The 21,479-nt window shown below is 30.5% G+C and overlaps 1 protein-coding gene and 1 long non-coding RNA gene across 2 annotated transcripts in view; one reads left to right on the forward strand and one right to left on the reverse strand.

Annotated features, from left to right (window-relative positions):
- Window positions 1-21,479, forward strand: part of LOC105342703 (uncharacterized) — a 39,143-nt gene that overhangs the window by 3,078 nt on the left and 14,586 nt on the right. The window lies entirely within an intron of this gene.
- On the reverse strand, window positions 19,010-21,131 carry LOC105342686 (uncharacterized). Its single transcript, XR_902575.4, has 2 exons — window positions 19,684-21,131; window positions 19,010-19,535 (listed from the first exon to the last, which is right to left on the reverse strand). It is a non-coding gene; the product is annotated as an uncharacterized lncRNA (long non-coding RNA).

Here is a 21,479-nt window from a genome sequence, read left to right on the forward strand (position 1 = left end):
AAATTCCTCAACATTGAAGATCAGCTATTATTATATAGTCTATATATATAAGGCTCTTACACATATCTGTTATCCATTTTGTGACGCTATATATGGCCTTATCGCAAACATTAATCATTTAATCCAGATTTATACGTTCATTTGCTGCTGTGTAAAAAATAACTGCTTCAGAAAATAAAATCGGCAAAAATTGAAGTTCATAAATACATTAATTGTTAAATATAAGAATATTTCAATTTAATAGTCAGCGGTTGGAAAACATTTGGTTAATTTATAAATGCTGGTGGCGAGAAAACAAATCATTAGGCTCTGCGCACTTGACTTAGATTTATATCGCGTGGAAATCTCTAAACCTCTACATATTCCACCTGACGTCCTATATATACCCCTACTCTGCTACATGTACATACCATGATAACCATTCTTCTGTAAAGTTTACATAACTGTTCAAAACTTTATCATGTCATCCAACTTATCAGTTGACACAATGCATTAATCAAATCAATTTGGACCTTGTCGACGTCTCTCTCTCTCTCTCTCTCTCTCTCTCTCTCTCTCTCTCTCTCTCTCTCTCTGTTCAAAGGGATCTAACTCGTCTTTAAAATACACACTATCAGCAAAGTACAACTAAGTACAATCGTTACTGATCGGCCATGTAGGTGTCCACTAATCGCAAAACCTCGGGCTTTTCCGACAATGCTCGTTTTTTGTTCCGCTTGCGATTGGGTGTCCATGACAACCGCCTCCCCCTAATCTGAACCATTTGAATATGGATTTTTTTCATCTTCTGTCTGATTGAGCCAAAAGTAAATGTAATGATGAGTTTGTTATAAAACTTTGAATATTTTACAAGATGACAACGTCAAATTTAACTGACAATCGCAACCTCTTGGAGCTCGGAAAAACGTTTTTCCGAGTTCTACGGAAAGACCCGAGAGTTGCGATCGCCGCAATGCAAGATCACATGCATAAAGTTGCGTGGACGCAATGCACATTAATGGTAACTTAACAAAGGTAGCCTGTGTGTAGATCGCGTTAATGCGTTCTTGTATCGCATCTTATGGTACTGTTACTGTCATTAGCAATTCAATTAAATTTTTTATTTTAATATCGTTTGTCATTAGCAGAATCTACATGTCCACAAACATATGTAAGACAAAAAAGCGCGGTGGCGTTATGTGGTATCAATACGCTATTCGCGCAATTAAATTGCGAGTAGCATATTGAGCAGTCCAAAGGCACGATATGAAAAAAATACGATTGCATATTGTCACATTCATTACAATCGATTTTTGTATAGATTTTTTTCTTTTAAGCGCAAAATAAAGCATACCCCGTTTTAAATAAGCGGGTAGTTCTTACTACGATTGATAATTCAATAGCCCATAATTATATTTTTATCTGTAGCGAACTGTGATTAAATTCTATGCTTCTCAAATATCGCACCCAAGCAATTATTGATCGCGCTGTATTAAAAACTATCTTTTTGATCTTGATTTCTGTGCGAGACGCCCAACCTTTCATACATTGACGTACACATACAAAGGGGCAATCCTGTGTCTTTCAAACCACGTTAAGTTGCTAAGCAAACGACAAAACACTCGCAAAATAGTTAATCGATATGAAGTTTCCGTCAGGAAAAACCAAGTTGTCACGACTGTTGTTTTATAGATTTTTGTCATGAAATGAGGTTGCTTGCGAAAAATGTGAAACCGAAACCAAAAAGTAGTACATTATATTGCTCTCAAATGCGTTGTTCTTTGTTTGATATGATGTTTATTTTTCGTAATTCTGAAAATTAAGACACTTAGCATAATAAAATAACATTGGAAACATCGAAGTACTTTGAATCATTTTTAAAGCAATTCCTTGTTATGTAGACGTTAATCAAGTAGGAAAAGTATTTGTTCAAGTTTACGTTGAAGACAACGTTCCTGTAACGGAGGCAAATACATGTATGTTCTGTCGTCAAAAAAAAAAATTAATTGCTTTGTTATAGATTTGGCTAACTACGTAAAAATTGTTAAACTGAAATAAGACCAAAGAGATGTTATCAAATCAACCATATGTTTATCCTATGATTTGTTTTAATATTAGATTCTTCGTAAATTATCATTTATTCCTAAAAAATACAATTAGCGAGTACATGTAAATAAGTTCATAATTTTTTTAGAGCTTTTTGTTGGTGTTTATCCAATTGTTGTCGACACTAAGTGGATAAAATAAAGTAAAAAAAAAAATCTGGTTCCTGTTTTTGTCACGTATATGTAATTAGATTTAAGAGTGTGTCTATGTAAAACGTGATACAGGCTAGTATATTCAATCTCTTATCTCTTAAAATTACCAGCGAAAACGGCAATTGTAATTTCGAGTAATAGAAGTACTAGTACATGCTGTTCAATTGCTCAGAGCTATTTGAACAAATTGATGGGTAAGCGATACTATAATTATACCTACATGTAGTACGAAGCAGACCAAAAAAAAAAAGCAGACGTGTTGATTGAATTATACTGATGCTCTTAATGATGCCAAAGTGTTATAATTTTTAAAATGTCATATAAAAAATATGGCAAATAAACGCAATATCAGTGACACATGACACGTCAAATCCGGTTGGGGTATCGCAATTAGAGATCATGATTCATGAATCAGGTTCAGTTGGTGTTCACATTTTCTATCTACTGCACCAGTTTCTTGACTTAAAACGGGGTTTCCTGTAAAATTTTATACATTAAATTAACACAATGTCAGGGTTTGTGTTAGGGAATATTTATCAATTTAAAAAAATTAGATTTATTTATTATAACATGATATAAATTTGTAATTACAAAAAAGCAAAATGAGTGAAATCTACGAGAAGAAAAAACATGCACATAAACTATAAGAAACCAATCCACCAGTTTCGTTGATATACAATTGACCTAATGAGAATAATTGTTTGTTAATATCAAGGGATAGCACTTGACTCATAATAAAGATGAGTATTAATATATGAAAATGGTCTTGTTGTAGCAGGATTAAGACAAATATTATTTCTAGTGATAGTATAATTTTTGCAGTAAAAATGGTACGCATCTTCGGGTGACCAACACCGACAATTACCGCTTTCTGTGATATTTATTTTGAGTAAATCATAATTGAGTATGCAATGGTGTCTTAGATTGATGTGTATTATGTTTAGCTTGCGCTTACCATGTGTAAAAAAGGAGGGAGCTTTAGCTGTGTTTTTAGATTTATATAATGAATTCTTAAATATTTGTATAGAATTTTCATTTCTTACCCCTATTCCACAACTGAATAGTGTCCGGTACAAATGATTTCTTAAATAATTCTGTTCTACACCTAGGTAAACTATAATTTTCAATGTTTCTAGTTATATATGCAGAATCGTATTCCTAGTATAAGGAATAATCCGAGATAAATATTCAGGTGCACACTTATTGTGGATCTTGTACATAGTGGTAAGTTTAGACGACATTCTTCATTTATTTCTTAAATAATTCTGTTCTACACCTAGGTAAACTATAATTTTCAATGTTTCTAGTTATATATGCAGAATCGTATTCCTAGTATAAGGAATAATCCGAGATAAATATTCAGGTGCACACTTATTGTGGATCTTGTACATAGTGGTAAGTTTAGACGACATTCTTCAAACAGAAAGAGTTTCCAAGCCCGTTTGAAGAAATTTGTTTTTGAAGCAATAATTGGTAACTCTGTAACAATGCGGGCAGCGTATAACTGAACTTTCTCCAATTTGTCAATATTGGCTACAACCATCCCAATCAAATGAGGCATATTCGAGAATTGGCTATACAAAGGTAATGCACATTTTGGAAAGGCTGTTTTTTCCAAGACAAAATTTTATTTTTTCAAGAGACCTAATTTTTGTGCTCCGACCATTTTAGATCGCTTGCTAGATGTAAACCTAAGTTTTCTTGTATAGAGAAATATTGAAAATATTTCGGTTGCGTTTATTCATTTTTGTGTAAAACTAGTATTTCCGTAATAAACTCCATTCAAACAGAGTCCTACATGTATTTCCGATCTGTTCTTACATATTGCTGTAATTTAATTTTTAAAAAAACACCTTTTTCATTATATATAGAATGAAATTTCTATTCAAATGGCGCATTAAAGAATTTTGTTTTTCATGAATTGTGTCTAAAAGTTGATGCCAAAGTGGTCTTTTATATATCAGACGATGAAAATAAGTTTTAATTTCCTACGTTTAGTAATATTTCCTCTCCATTTTCTAGTGTACTACTTGTTTTCCTACAGACAAGGTCAGAATACAATAAATAAATATCTCGACATGCTTGAAAAATAAACGTAATTGAATACAATTTGTATACAAGTGATATTTAATGTTTTGTGTGCTGTATATTTAAGCATATTAAATTGCAAAGTAGCTATGCTATTACATACGTTATCTATAATGATATGCTACCTGGTCTTTTGGAATATTTTTAAATTTTGAAATTAAAGGACGTTGCATCATGCAAGTTGAATGTCACATTTGGACTTAAATGATTGAATAAAGTACTGTACTTGCAATTGTTGATACTATATATATATATATATATATATATATATATATATATATATATATATATATATATATATATATATATATATATATATATATATATATATATATATATAATATACAGTTATTTAATGCTTGAGCAGTCAATAGACCAGAATATTTTTCCCGAGGTGCAGGGAACAGCTCAGTATGATCTATTGCCCGAGGCCAACGGCCGAGGGCAATAGATCATACTGAGCTGTTCCCTGCACCAAGGGAAAAAATTCTGGTCTATTGACTGCTCAAGCATTAAATAAATGTTTTATTACCTAATTCCTTTTTTAGTTTTCAATGTTTACGATTTGCATATTACAGATGGTTTTCTTGCCATTATGCAATATACGTTTTTTCATCGTTTACATGCACAAATCCTGCCGCATGCTTAACAACATCTCAAATTAATATTAGTTTACACAAAGAAGGGAGAGTCTTCAACCCATTAGATTTACCTTATATGAGGCTTTAAAACTGTTGATTATGTGATACTCCATTTTGATAACATTGAATTTGGTTTCACCAAGTACTAAAAACAGCGTCTATGTAAAGGAATATACATTTCCTGAGAACTATCGATAGGATGAAACATTAACATACATACGTTCTGAAATACTGTGTTGCCGATCAAATAGATCGCAGTCTATTGACCGGCGGTCCAATAGATCACAGTCTATTGACCGGCGGTCTAATAGATCGCAGTCTATTGACCGGCAGTTCAAAATAGATGCAACTATTTAATTTGTAATAAAACAACAAAATCCCTTTGATTAGGTAATAAATATATATATATACATGTCAGCATGCTATATCGTGTATATTCAACTAATTAAGGATAGGAAAAAAACCCGAACCAGGTTCTCAGCATTCTTGCTATGTTTGACTATTTTTTATTACTGCGGATGACAATGACACTCTGTTCATTTAATTTTCTCATGAACCCCGCCTGTTAGATAATATCTAGTAGTGTGTCAATTAATGCACACATTATATATTGCTAATTGTAATACAAAAATTAACATAATAAAGCTTTGTAGATTGACCCGCTCTTGCAGAGGGGCTGTTTGCCTTTGAAACATTGCCACAATACTTCGATTTTATGATTGTCTTGAAATACACGTCTGATCGGCATTAGCCTAATTATCATTCCATCTTATACAGGTCATTGCCTTGAAAAACAATTTTTTTAAAGGAGTTCCTATTAAAAACTTCAAACACTTGAAGTAGTTGTAAATTATTAGGACATAATGTTCCTCGTCATCAAACTTATTTGGAACTGTTTGAAATTTGCAATGTCTTTTTTAATTTGATTTGGACAACACACATTTCTTGTTCAGGATACAAAGTCAAAATAATACAAACACTATGGTTACATTTTAGGAATTAAGAATCATTCTTTGAGTTTAATGAGGTGATCAAATATGGTCGAGGATGATCATATCGAATAAAAACCGGAAGGCTTTATGAGTAATTTGATCACTTCCAACCGTAGTTGATCAGCTCATTATATTCAAAGAATGATTCCTTATTACATATATTTATATGTTTTTCGGCCAAAAAAAATTGCCAGTGATAAAATGTATTAGACTATACATTATGAAATCGATTCGTAGTGTAATCACAGACAAATACACTAAAAAGTATAAAATATATCGTAGTAAAGACATTGGACACTAATAATGGTTGAAAAGTACAACAATAGGTCAAATAAAAGTTGTAACATATAGATTAACGACAATAGCATCAATTGAATTAGAGTAATTGAGGTACAATTATCATTGATCAGATGTTGCTTTCGTGGTTTGAATGTTTCGAAAATTATACTCTGTTTGAAAACAATTAAATTCACCTACAAATTTTGAAGATATTTTGCTTTTACAACCAACAAACTTTTAAGCATTCTCAATTTTCGTTAGATACCAAAGGTTAAATATCTAACAAGTTTAATTAATGTTGAAGTATTTTGTCCCTTACTAAATTTAGTTAAACAATTTGCTAAAACCTTCTCTAGGATTTAGCAGATCGCTGATTTTTTTTTATAAAAATTGAGTCCGCATTTTAAAGAAGTCGATGCGACCTTACTAATTTATGGTGACCTACAATAAGCTTCACAGCGACAATAACGAAACAGAATTAACATTATTGGTAGAGAGCATGCACCAATTTTTTTCAAGGTTTGAAACCGTGGTATTTAGAATATATCAAATTAAAAGCAAACAAACAAACAATCAGAACCATTTTAACAAGACCTTGGACTTTCAGTAAGGCGTAGCTATCTATTCCTTGCGTCAAAACATGTTAATTAAAAGTGACGTGGTTTCAAGCGAAATATGCATAAATTGCGTAGTCAGACAAATTTTGTTGATTCCAAAAGCCATGGCTAAGTGGCCATCAATAAAATAGACAGGCCTACGTTACATTACTGTTTGACACAACTACCCAAAGCCCAAGCTCTTGTTAAAATGGTTCTAACACCCTTAAAAATAATTCTAGATAAACTCGGGATTATTATTGAAGATAATTATTATCATATCACATTTTTCTTCACACATGCGGTCGAGTAAAGTAAATATACAGTAAATCAGCTAATGTGATCTAAGGTCAACGTCCAATGTACAGTCTGAGATCTGAGTCAAAATCAAGGATTCACTTCATACGTATTGTATTTCACGTATGTTATCATGTGCGTGAGTATAAGGTTGTGTCAAATGCAGTCAATATGAGCAGCTTTATAGTATTACATTTCTTTTTCTTTTTTAAGAATAATCACACCCTCAAGTTCCTTAAAACATTATGATTTAAGGGTTGTTGTTCATTACTAGAAATACTGTTGTTGTTTTTTAAATTGTGAAAATAATCTAAATCATTCAAATTTTAACCCCATGCATATATTTGGCCCATATGGCCAAAAGTTCAACATAAAAGTATACTGTGGAATCATAAAAATTTGTGAGGCCTAATTTTTGTGGATTGTGGTTTTTAGCTTACACGTTGGGATGTAATTTCGTTAGATTTTGTAAAGCTTAAAGGGACTTGGACACGATTTGACTTAAAGTTTTAAAATTTTCTTTTTTCCATTTTCAATGTTTATAATGATAAATATAGAAGTTTATAATGCTATGTCAAAATTTGAAAGTCAAATATCAAGTTATCAGCAAGATATAAAGTTCGTTATTCTATGTTTTGTATACAAAGCTCGAATTTTTCATTATTTATATATGTGTTGAATTGGTGTTAGTTTCAATAAAACATAACTTTCTTTTGTTAATAATAGTATGTATGAAGATATTGAATTAGTTTAAATTGTTTTTTACAAGTCATTTTGTCTAAGAAATGGTAATTCTCTACATTACATTTTTTGTAAACAACCATAAGACTCGAGCTTTGTTTACATAACAACCAATTCTTAACCTCTGTATCTCGCTTGTAAATTAACTTTAACATTCAATATTTTGGTCAGTCATTTAAACTGCAACAGTAAACCATTTTATGCATAAAAAATAAAAATAAAATGTTTGATCTCAAATCGTGTCTAAGTCCCTTTAAAACAAAATTTGAAAAGTAAACAACTTTTCTAAATCAGACTAAACAATTTTTGACATGTGTTATGAAAACATAGCTCAAAGTAAAATGTTGTTTAACAGTAACATTGACTGTCACAATGGGGTTTAATATCAATTTATTTGACAAAGTAATTAAGGTATTCTTCTCCTCAATGTTGTTGTATCAAGAATTTCTTGAGAAGTATATCATTGAAATATATAAACAAATTATATTTGAAAAATACAAAATAATGGTGGGGGGGGGGTGTCAGTAAATTCATCCCTCTGAGTTATGTCCCATTTAATTTTTTTCTTTTTTCACCTAAAATGCAAATTCAGCATAGTAAGGGATTTGTTGTCAGTATTTTTGATTAACAAAACCTATTTCTTCATATATTGTTTTTAATCATGCACAATGGTCACAATCAATAGAGGGATTACGAAATAATTATGTACAAAGCCGCATAACATTTTTTGTGACCTTTTTGCACTTAAAATAGACGATTTCTATAACAGCTACAATTTGAATACCAAGACTTTTTAAGGATTTATCCAGTTTGCCTAGATATGTATTCAGTATTATTTTGACATAATAAAACATGGCGGTTAGTGATATTAAGTTTTAGAAATGGGGTTTCAAATGAAAAATATTAAAAAAATTGGCTTAAAATTCTTTAGACATTTTATATATATTTGCATGAGTTTATGCTAAATGTCTATCATTCTCTCTCAAGATATAATTTTGTACATGTCACACAAAACCTAAATAATACATTACAGACCTATTAAATGATAAAAATGTGAATAATTTACAAAGCATAATGAAAAGAAAAGTATTTTGAAAATTCATAAAATTGCGTGTTTCTGTCATTTTTGTCTGAAAGACTTTCCCCACGAAAAAATAGTTTCCCTGAAAATGGCGGGCGGGCGGCTGCCAAAAGGGTACCCTCATTGTACGGATAACTCCACCTACAGTTTTCAAGATAGGAAGTTGTTCTTTTGCAGATCAATTGTACACATATCAGAGGTGTGCATATTGCTAGGATTTTGATTTCCAATAATTCATCGAAAAAATACTAGCTTTTGAACTTAGTCATTTTTTGGCAAAATGTTGCATATATGGTACCCTCATTGTACGGACAGCTCCTCCTACAGTTTTCAAGATAGGAAGTTGTTCTTTTGCAGATCAATTGTACATATATCAGAGGTGTGCATATTGCTAGGATTTTGATTTCAAATAATTCATGAAAAAAATACTAGCTTTTGAACTTAGTCATTTTTTGGCAAAATGTTGCATATAGGGTACCCTCATTGTACGGATAACTCCTCCTACAGTTTTCAAGATAGGAAGTTGTTCTTTTGCAGATCAATTGTACACATATTAGAGGTGTGCATATTGCTAGGATTTTGATTTCCAATAATTCATGAAAAAAATACTAGCTTTTGAACTTAGTCATTTTTTGGCAAAATGTTGCATATAGGGTACCCTCATTGTACGGACAACTCCTCCTACAGTTCTCAAGATAGGAAGTTGTTCTTTTGCAGATCAATTGTACATATATCAGAGGTGTGCATATTGCTAGGATTTTGATTTCCGATAATTTATGAAAAAAATACTAGCTTTTGAACTTAGTCATTTTTTGGCAAAATGTTGCATATATGGTACTCCATTTCACTGGATACGGGTTGACATGGATTATGGATACAGTTCGCATAAAAAAAACCCGGTTTGCTGTCACATTGACAGCTTTTCACATGTTTTAATTAATGTTGTGTAAATATTAAATATAAATCGTTCTGTGGGATACCTTAAAGCTGTAATATCATTACTATTTGAAAATGAAGTAAACAAATCTATTTCGGGGAAAAGGTTAAAGGGGCCTGGTCACGATTTTGGTCAAAAATTTTTTTTTTTCGATTTTAACGTTTACAATGTTTCAGTAAGGCATTTTTAATAGGCAACCAAAATTTGAGTGCCATTTGATGAGTCATAAGCGAGTTACAGAGCTTACAATTCTTTGCTATGTAAACAAAGCGTTTGTTTACATTTTGAATGTTGAAGTGAAAATCCCATCCCAGTTTTAGACCAAAAATGAATGTGTTGATCGTTAGGAACTGCTTATTTTTGCTTCAAATGAATAAAAAGGTAGAAAAATCAGCTTGAAACAGATTTTTACACCTAAATTTCATTTGATCATTAGAAATGCATACCTAAAGCATTGCAGATATTAATAAAAACAGAAAAATAGAATTTGACCCAAATCGTGACTATGCCCCTTTAATGTGGTAAAAATAACATAAGGTTATCATGAATAGGTATTTGTGGTTAAAATCACATAAGTTATTATAAAACAATTTTGTATGATCGGTTTTAGTGATAATTATTAAAGTTTTTTTATGCTTTTGGACTGATGACGGATCAGATCACATGTCAATATCACTTATAGATGATTAGAAATACAGTAGATACATTACAAGAAATACATAAGAATGTAACTAAATTAGATGATTTAAAATACGATGAATAAATTACAAGAAATACATAAGAATGTTACTAAATTTTTGTGTGTTTCCGCCATATATGTATTGAAATAATTTTATTTTTATTGTTAGCTGGAGAGAAGATATAAATTATTGTGTAAGTTTTCCTGTAAAAGTAAATCGGGATCTTTATTTTGCTTAGCTGTACAAAAATAAAACATATTTTTTAAAGACCCTCTATAACCGTTACATTGATCCACTGCAAGTATAAAAAAGTCCAACATCTAAAAGTGCTATGTCATTTATTTGTTGTTCTAAGATAAGTTGCTGTCTTTGTTTTAAAATGAGACTTTATGATGAAAAAATAAGCACAATATAATCAATATAAAATTGTACAAATCCACTGTGAAAACATTCAAATTTTGAACAAATTAAATATACATGTACAACTGAGTATCCATATTGTTAAAATTACAGGTTATACGGGTATAGCTTCGATAGATATTGAGTTCACTTCTTATTATTCAATTTTCTGTAGTTTACATAAATAAATAATATATGAAAAATGTATAAATAATGGGACTTAGTATAAAAAAGTGTCTTTACCAACTTGTAATTATTTAGTCTAAAGACAATAATGTTTCTTTTTGTTGATACCAAAAGGCATATACATATTGTATTAAGTATTTAATTTTTTCTTCCACAAATTTTTCTGTATTTTCTGTAAATTTCATCTTTGTACAGTTTTTCAATACCTATTACAGAACAATCATCAACAGAATGTTCATTTGTATAAAAATGCATTGCTACAGGGTCGGTATTTTCTCTCTTAATCAGTGATGAAAAATATGTCTTTGATAAAAAGACAACCCCGTTTCCCCAACATATACCATTTTCGTACACTTTTTACAAAACATCCCATACACAACATTTCTTTACTTACAATCGATACGAGTTTTAACTTGATATGTTTTGCTTTAAGAGTCTTGAAATTGGCTAGAAAATAATATATTTACACATAACACATATTTTTAACCACACTGCTCACATACATGTTCTTTCATAAAGGAGAGGTTGTTTCTTATTGACGAGTATGTTTTTCAAGCTTTTGTCTCTGCTGAATGCCACTATAGGTGTGTTTTGAAACGCAAGTTTCAGTCGGTCGGAAATTTCAAGAAATTTTTGTCATTTCTATCAAATTTGATGAATATTTGATAGTCCTCTGGTATAATTTAAGACAAGTGGAACATGGTTACAACGTTTGGTATTTTTTCTGTAGTTTAATAAATCGGAGCGGTTAAGTTTATGTACCTTCACAAGTTGATTTTTGACCTTCTTGTTCGAATATCCACATTTGCGTAAAATTGTATTTATTTTCTCCCGTTGTTTGAAATATACCTCATCTGTTAAGCAGATTCGGCGCGCACGGATACCCAATCCAAAGGGTATAAATTTTCTTGTAGATTCAGGATGATGGATTTTTATTTCGGTATATATGTTTGTTAGTGGGTTTGCTGTAAAGGTCTGTAAAGGCTACAAAAAATATTTAAATTGTTCGTGCCATTTAAAATCTGACTATTTTAAGGTATTTGTAAATAAGTTTCCTTGAAAAACAATGCTTTAGCATACATTACATCGAATGCATCAATTATTTTCAAGAACTAAGTCTTGACAGGAGCAATGATTTGTGCTGAGGTCCAAACACTGTTTCACTTTTGGTTTGTCCGAGTGACTGCATAGGAGAGTTGATTTAAAATCAACTCCCAAAAAGTTTTTATAATGCTATGATTGGGTTTTTTTCCAGCATTGTTGGTCCTTTCTATCTAAAACCAATGAAAAATAAATCATTTTGAATAACATAAAAGACAAAAAAATAGTAAAAAACTTATGCATGTGTTTATCAAAATGATGCAGATTATCCTATAACATTTGAATTGTCGTCATTAATTTTTTTATGAAATTGATTGGTATTTGATATTTAATAACATTATGTTATATTTGCATTGTTAACAAATACTTGTTATCAACGAGGTTTTTACTCGAATAAATGTGTATAAAGGACTATATATATTGTGGGCCCCTAAAATGAACATCATCATTTTACTGTAATTCTTTGTTTTCTTTGTACTGATATATATGTGATGTTTTAACATAATGTTCATTTCTATTCAACTGCCCACAATTTAGAAATATGACATCGTAAAGACAACATTTTCCCGCCATTTTTGGATTTTTAGCATAAAACAGCTTGTTTTTAAGCAGTTTTCCTTTCAGAAACCATAGAGCGCATGCTTGAACAAACAAAATATTTAATCAGAGATGTATCTAGCCAAGGCTAATAAGTGACCAAAAAATTTTCCTTGTTCAAGCATGTGCTCTTTATTTCCCATTCATTACAAGATAAGAAAAATGTCAATTTTTGACCGATTTTGATTGAATTATAGAAATAGCGGCGTCACTTCTGACGTCATATACTGACACTGAGTGCAAAAAAATCAAATAAATAGGTGAGAAATATATTTTACACCAACTCTTCTAAAATATAACATAACATTTCATTTTACCCGAAACACAAAAAATGGCGAATTATGAGGGCCAAATTTAACTCATATCATATATAGTTCTTTTCTATTTATATAATACTGTTGTGTTGTGCATGTATTATGCCGAAATAGTAGTCAGGGTTTGATACATGGTGCACGAGCCGGAGGCGAGTGCTCTATGTATCAAACCCTGACTATTATTTCGGCATAGTACATGCACAACACAACTCTATTGTTATTATTATGCCGAGTGTTGTATATACTGACGTGCTTTGATATAAGTAGCTGTGACGTTTAAGTGATGTCTTAATCCCAAAAATAATCACCGGAAAATCTAGCGTTTTTTCTTTCAAATTGATCAATTAATTTGATTGTTTTTTAATCAACAGGTTGTTGTATAATAAAAAAAATCAACAAAGGTTAATGTTTTTTTCAAGAAACGAGAGACGTTTAACCTAATGTAGCGTAACGGTAATGCGTTGGGTTTCAAGACGTAATGATTTAAGGGTCATGAGTTCGAACCCCGCTGTCGGCACTTGTTAAGCAGCCGTCTTTTTGGCATAGTATGCTTACGCTTAAAAACCATTAGTATAACTATGCGAAAATTATATTTTATTGAAAATATAGCGACAAACTGACAGGAGGCATAATAATATTAGATATAGTAATCAGTAAGCTTTCGAATTCCCTTTAGCCACCATTAGTTCGTCTGACCATCTGTTAAACGTTTCACATTGTCGCCTTCTTCTCTTAAAACACTTTGCAAGTGTTTTTAATTGAATATCTGGAATTCTTGGTTTATCAATTCCGCATCTCTGCATATTTGAGTGTAGTTGTTTGTATTCCATTACAGGGTATGGTATTTCATTACACATTATAACGGTATCCTATTTATACGGGTATAACTCTCACCCCTATTTATATGATTTGTTCATAGAGCCAATGCAAAGTCAAAGTAAACATTTAAGTCTGTTTGAATGAACAAAACAATTTTATTACACATCAGAATCTGCCTTCAAACGTATTGCACAGCAATTTTTAGTTCACGAAGTGACAAGGTAATACTTTATTTAATATCGTTTATTGATAATGTATTCATTGTAATATAATGTCTATCTTCATAAATATGATTATACATGTATCTGCAAACCAGAAAGAAAACCATTTTATATACCGCACAACGAATGTGCATAATGTGTAGATTTTCTGGGCATTTTGCCAATTTGAACATAAAGTTTGTGTCATTAATAAATATTCATATGAAACATTTTGTCATCCGATCTCTGGTACCCGTAATGTTTAGTAATTTCAAGTAATGCGGGGCGCAAAGTTGTACATGCTCACTTTTTCTTTGTTTTTTTATGCAATTTGTTACTACATATATATTTTTTATTTATGCTAGTTAATGATAAAGCACAGTTAATGAATAAGTTGATTTGTATTTAACATGAAAACTGTCATTTCATCAAATCAGTTTTAGATGCAAGAACGACACTGTAAAGTAAAAATTTGGTTGTGAATAAATGCCTGATATTGATATCTTAAAAATTATGTCCACTAATATCAATAAGACGTTTGGATTTTTTAAGTACAAAAATCATGAAATGTTAATGCAAATCATTTTAAGGTGGTTGGGAAACCTGTCGAAAATTAATTCGGATAAACATACATTATGATCAAAATAATTTCAACGGTTTAGGATTTTTATATTTTACAATATTAGATCAAATAATAACATATCAGTTTTTCATGAGAACACGTTTCCTAATTATAGTTTTCATTCGCAAACACATATTGCTGGTATTGCTAAGTTTAATTTAAAAGAAAGAAGACTGGGCATAGCAAATGAGTTAACTGTTTAATTTCAAATTTGATTTAAAATTCAAGGAAAGTGTACATACGTTCATTAACAACATATATAATTAATATTGACGTTTTTATAAATCATACCTCCTGATTCCTGGACTGTGTGAGCAATAGCAATTAATTTCCAAAACATAAACATATCCGTAATGTGGAATCCATTTATAAACCATTTTGTATGAACATTCGCGTAGTGAATGTATATGTTTGTCTTCTGGATATCTTTTACTACATTTACACTTTCGTTTCCATCTATAACCCCCACGTTTCCTGCGCCTCTTCCATTTACATTTTTTATTAAGATGAATTTCTTCATCTCTTTGATTAACAGACAATGGTGCGCTGTTAAACATGACTCCTGTTTAATTGATAGATATAGATAAAATCTTATGATAAGTTCTCCTATATATCGTTTCTACCGAATTTCAGAAACTTGCTCAGAAAGTTAGAAAGTGTTAAGCTTTATACCACACTCTGGGACTGATTGATAAAGCACGCTCCAATCAGAATTAAGACGGATAAAAAGGAGTTACTAAATGCAGCTATAGCATGAACAGCTCAGATTTTATCCTTCCTGTAATATAAGATCATATGACATGTCATAACTGGCCGTGATTTGTTAGAAACAAGGATAAGAAATGGAATCTTGGCGATACTATTAAATACTTTTATCTATGAAGTGTACCGTTAAAGTACGTACAGTACGGGTAAATATATCTTACCCTTCCACTCCCATCTCTCATGAACATGAATTAATGAAATACAAAACCAGTTTTGGTACATATTACTTAACTCAAAGATAAGCTTTAATGCAATTGGACATTTTTGTTATGTTTATTAACTTTCAAAAATAATATTTCTATAAGAATTTTTAAATATCATAACAACAATGCCAATAATATTTCCTTCTGAAGTTATCCCCATAATATTAAATTGTTTTTGCTTTACAAGGATTTATTAACACGCAAAGTCACGCTTTTATTTTCAATTTTTCGACTATAAACAAAGGTCTTGGGCGTGCATGACATATAAAACTTATTGACATTTTTAGTGTATTTTGTTGTTTCAATTGTTTTAGTATTTTTACAAATGTAGTATTCATAACGCATGTTATTCTAAACAACGCTTGCCACGAACACAGCTTATATATTAAGTTTGTTTTATATTTACGTTTATACATTCTCATTCTTTGTATAAACAAGATAATTTATATACATCTTACTGTTATTTATTTAAAGTTTTATATATTTGAATGGACCTCCAAATTATCTCAAAGGATTTATAATATAATGCTAATGTTATTTAAGCATAAATAAACTAGTAAATAAATATCTTTATTTTCATAAATCATTAAGTCTTTGCATATCAAGCTTATTGAAATAGTCCTAATTTCAGTATAGTTTTAGATTTTTAGATTCGAATTTTGTTTAATTTTTTTTTTAGGATGAAACCATAAATTACATAAAAATTCAGCGTCATAAAAATAACAATAAAGAGATATAAGACATTTTTTAGTCATTTTCATTTTTATTTAATTTGAATAGCTGTATTAGCAAGGCAATAAGAGACATTTTTTCGTACATGAACTATGTAGTCAATTTCCACAAGAATAATAATTGGTAAAAGGCACTGTATCCTTTTTGCTGTATCACCTCCTGTTATAATAAATCAGAAAATATAGATAACTGAATGCTTCTACGCGTATTTTTACAATGTTTTCTTGGTTTAATCTTTATTTGCATTCACATACCAAACCCTATTTGTTTGATTTGGTCCATGATAGTCCCTCCATGATATTTCGTACCAATAACTTCCACCACCCCACCTCTTTTTTCTATCTATTGTTTTATTATTACCGGGGTTCACCCTTTTATCGGTATTTCTTTTATGACAACGACAATAACTTTTCAATATTACGACACTTCTTTTGACTTTCCGTTTCCGCTGCAAACGGCACTTTGTTCTATATTTCAAACCCCTTTTCGTTGCAATATTTCAAATGAAAAAAACATGTAACATGATTCTTTTCAGCACATTTGAAAATTTAACTCTAACAAGCCAACCTAGTATACTTGATATAATGATTCTTAATTTGATGTGACCTTCTCTTTAAATGTTTTGTTTTTATTCGTCTGTGTTTTCTTTGACAAATTGCTTTTGTTAATACAATATTTTAATGTAAGTTATGGTTTAATCCTTTTGCTATAAAATTCACTCAAGAAAACGAAGGTTGATTTGAGTCATTTTTCGATGTCTTTTCGAAGATTAATACTAAATCGAAAGATGCATTAAACATTAAATGTTTAATATTTGCTTGTTTAACACTTCCTTTTTCTATCTGTTACATGCAACATTTTTTCATTGTTTCATTAGTTTCTCAGATATGTCCTCTATTTATAGACATAAGTCACCGGTATTTTACAAGTTGCGGCTTTGCTTTTCTAAAAGGAAGTGTAACACCACTTTGCTCAACTTTTTAAATATATATGTACCAATTACAAAGCGGAAAATCTGATGAGCTAGGCAAGATGCTTAGAGGATATAATGAGTAATTGCTTTCTATTGTACTCATTTTAAGCCCCCAATATTCCATGGTTAGAATTTGAATAATGTAAGTGTTGGTTAATGTGGTAACTAATCTAGGTAACACTGAGATTTGAAACCATGTACATTTGTATATCATTTTATGAGCACCTTACTCATACCTGTGCTCCGCTATAAGTTTGATAAAGAATAAGCATGTGTAGTTAATAATATATGCAATTTAAAATTATCACTCTATTTTTACAATTTTTAAAGCATTTGCATTATAATTTTTCCAGATGTAACAAACATTAATAATGTTAGATTTCAAAAGTTTATTTTTACAGTATTTACGTTTTTGTGTATTAATATTGAGTGCCGATGCTGTGGTTTTGGGAAGTATACATTTCAAACGTGAACATTAAGTTCGTAAAAAAATGTTAAAGGTACAGACAATGTTCTTATCTTTTTAATTTGACTTTCGGTGTGAACAAAATTAAAATGATGAAAAAAATTGGGTTATTTGGGCACTCATCAAAAATTCATATGTAAGATTTTGCAGATATTTTACTTTATGTAGTTCAGTCTGTCTTTTTTTCACATATGACTGTGTCGTTTTTACGTTTCTTTCCTGTTAATTTTCTGTACAATGAAAATTAAAAAAAGGGAATATTTACATAAGTTAATGTGTTTGAAAATGTGTTGAATGGTGCTGTCAATGCCAATGTTTCTAAAGTGCAGTTTTCAAAAATTTGAATTAATAATTTATTATAGACCAGTCGTTAGAAAACATTCTACCTAACTGGCCATATATGATTTTGATGACCTGTATAGACAGAACACTTAAGTAAAATTAGTATTCCCAATAACAAATTAATTTCTATATTATATTTCAACTTTCACAGACTATGAGAAATTCAGTCTAGAATTTTAAAAAAAATAGTAGCACTGGTCTTTAAAAAAAAAAATTCGGATAAACAATAATTTTTAAATTTAATTTTTTGTATCATTTATATCTCACTTCATTCAAACATTGAACAATGTGCAGTTATTTAATTTATATGTTTTTAGCAAATTTTAAACATAATTCAACGTACATGTATCATCATTTTTATAGATTATTTTGTAATGTCATAAAAACTGATGCTACAGTTATTAATTTATGATACCTCATATCATGTTGAACAACTTTGACTTTAATAGACTGAACAATTATGACAAACGAGTTTACATAGCGCATCTTAAACTACTAAATGTAGTTTATAAAGATCTTGCTACAATTTTGGTTTGATTATTTTGATTTTTATTATAAACCTTGTTTTTCCTGTTAATCTTCTCATATTTCCCTTTAAAGAAAAGTTCGTAAAATCATTGTTCAAGACCCGATGTTATGTGGCCTTGCACAATTTTAATAATCTGTTATATTAGTTTCAAGCACACAATGTGTCAATGTTAATAAATAAATAACTCCTATACTTTCTGTCATTTTTATTTTAGATAATCACATTTCATGTCATACGATATTCCAGTTGGTATTAGCAAAATGATAAAATTTGCTCTATTAGCTTGCATATACATGTATACATATATTAAAATGTGTAAATTTACAGTTTTTTAATATGATTACTAAACAAAGTCATATGTCAACGTAATACACTCTGGATGAAACGGAAAATCTTAACACCATAGAGCACTAATACAACCTCTAAAGACATTGACAAATCTTCATTTGTTTTTATTTAATTGTTTGAAATAAATATTTTTTTTAAATAAATAATTGTTCACACATTATGTACACATGCTTTCATTTCAAATACACAACACTTTTCGTTTGTTCACGTTTCATTCTTCCTTTTGGTACTAGTACTTATCTTGCCAAACATAGTACGTTGTTTAACCTGCATTTTAATGTTCATTTCCCGGTCGATCTATCATCCTTCCTCGGTTGGGCAGCCATTTTGTGTAATTTAATCGTTCGCTGTCATGTGATGGCTCTTCGGGCTGTAAAAGAAAACAAATGAAACAGTCATACGTTTACACTGTTGTTAGATTTATTATAAAAAAAATTCATAATATTAAGCGGCAATGGTAATTTGAGGAAAGACTTGGGTTCTATTCTAAATTATTCTGGTAAGTTTTTTTAACATACCGTTATCTAGTTGTAATCTAAATATCTCCTGGTGCCCTTTTTAGAGGCACAATGGCAATACAGTTTAAATCGATAAAGGGGTTTCCGAAGCATGGGATCAAAGTGTTTCACCGGGACGTATTCACAGTTTTCATCTTTGTGTACATCAACTCCATCTAGGGGTAGAACTAATCGTTTTCCGGTCTTGAAAACATGCTTCTTGTTTTCATGTTTGCCACAATGGCATATTCTAATGAGCACGACTACAATTCTGCCGTGTTCGTTTAGCTCTCCATATCTCGCAACAACTGCACAGTCGTCGCTCTCATGGACCTCTCCGTCCATGCGCTTGCTGATTGAGCTATAGAAGACTTCATCAGAAATACCACTTATGTCACTCATTTTGAGTTTCCTTAGATTCTGAACTTTATTTCTAGGATTATTTTCAAAACACCTCTTAGAAATACTATACTATTAGAAAGAGTATGCCCTTTTATAGTAGTTTTACATACTAAAAATAACCAGTTTTCCTAATTATGACGTAATTCTGTCTTGCGCAGTCATTCAACAAAAAGGCCTCACTTGTTCTTCTGTGCATTCATTGGCTAGGAAAAGGCATGGTTATGAACAAAAATATACTCACAAATTCCCTATCGTATTTATAGCAACACAGCCGTCTAAAATAAACTAAAAAAACCTGGTCTATTTTAATCTGTTAGCTACTGGATACTTTGAGAATTTCCTGAAAATGTTTGTTTTATACATTACTTTTTTATTGCCTTGATGATTAACTATTTGATGTTACACACGATTTATATGTAGTGCCTAATTCTCATGTGGATCCTTTTCAAACATCTACTTATGTCGTTCAGTTTGCAGTGGTTGAATTGGTTAAGCGTTAGGTTCTGATATATCAAGTCAAAATGGATCGGGTACAATTTTCAAATGCTACAAAACAGAATTAATTGTATTGTTGACGTTCTATGTACAGAAAAAATCAGTTTCTTAGATCATAATTTTGAGATGTAAAGAATTTGGCGTCAGCCTTCCAAAACATGCCGGTATGTCTTTAATGGAAGCTTTTAGGTTACGAAACATTTTTGGATATACGCAAAAAGAATTGTTTATTTCTTTAGGAAAGTCTTTGAAGCTTTAAAATTTTTTTTAAAGATTTTGAACACAAAACCGTAAACTTATCAGTTTGTTTTTGGAAAATGTATTTTAAATGGACTTTAGGACATGATTATTCACACGGCTTGTATTGGCACGTTTACTGTGAAAAAATGTTGTCTTTGAAAATATGTTATTGTGAAAAGTGGAGCCTTGTAACTGCAGATATTTGGAATCGTGAACTGGTGTAAATCAAATTATACCGTTATCTGATTTAACTGCTTTTGTGAAATTAATTTTTAAAATTCAAATGTTTAAAATTGAATAATTTACATATTATACATTAATCGGGCGAAAGATTATTATTTTTATAATCCTTTCAGACCATTTCTCTATATTCAATAGTTCATTTTTCACTCTCAGTTTTTTATCAAGCATTATTCTGAATGATTTCTCACTGTAATTTGTTCCCATCTTGGAGCAAAATAATCTTTCGTCTAACACCATGATTTTTAAAGGGTAGTAGGTTTTATTTACATGTAATTATGATTAATTGTAAATTTGGACTTAACACAGGAAGGATGTGTTGTTCAAACCCTTAGCTTGAACAAGTGGAAACTTTGCTATCAATATACGTTTTCACACACATACCCCATATTTTTTCCCCATAATAACCTTTTTTAGAACCCTATAAAACATGAAACTGA

Source organism: Magallana gigas, chromosome 8 (assembly GCF_963853765.1).
Source record: "Magallana gigas chromosome 8, xbMagGiga1.1, whole genome shotgun sequence".
Classification (NCBI taxonomy): domain Eukaryota; kingdom Metazoa; phylum Mollusca; class Bivalvia; order Ostreida; family Ostreidae; genus Magallana; species Magallana gigas.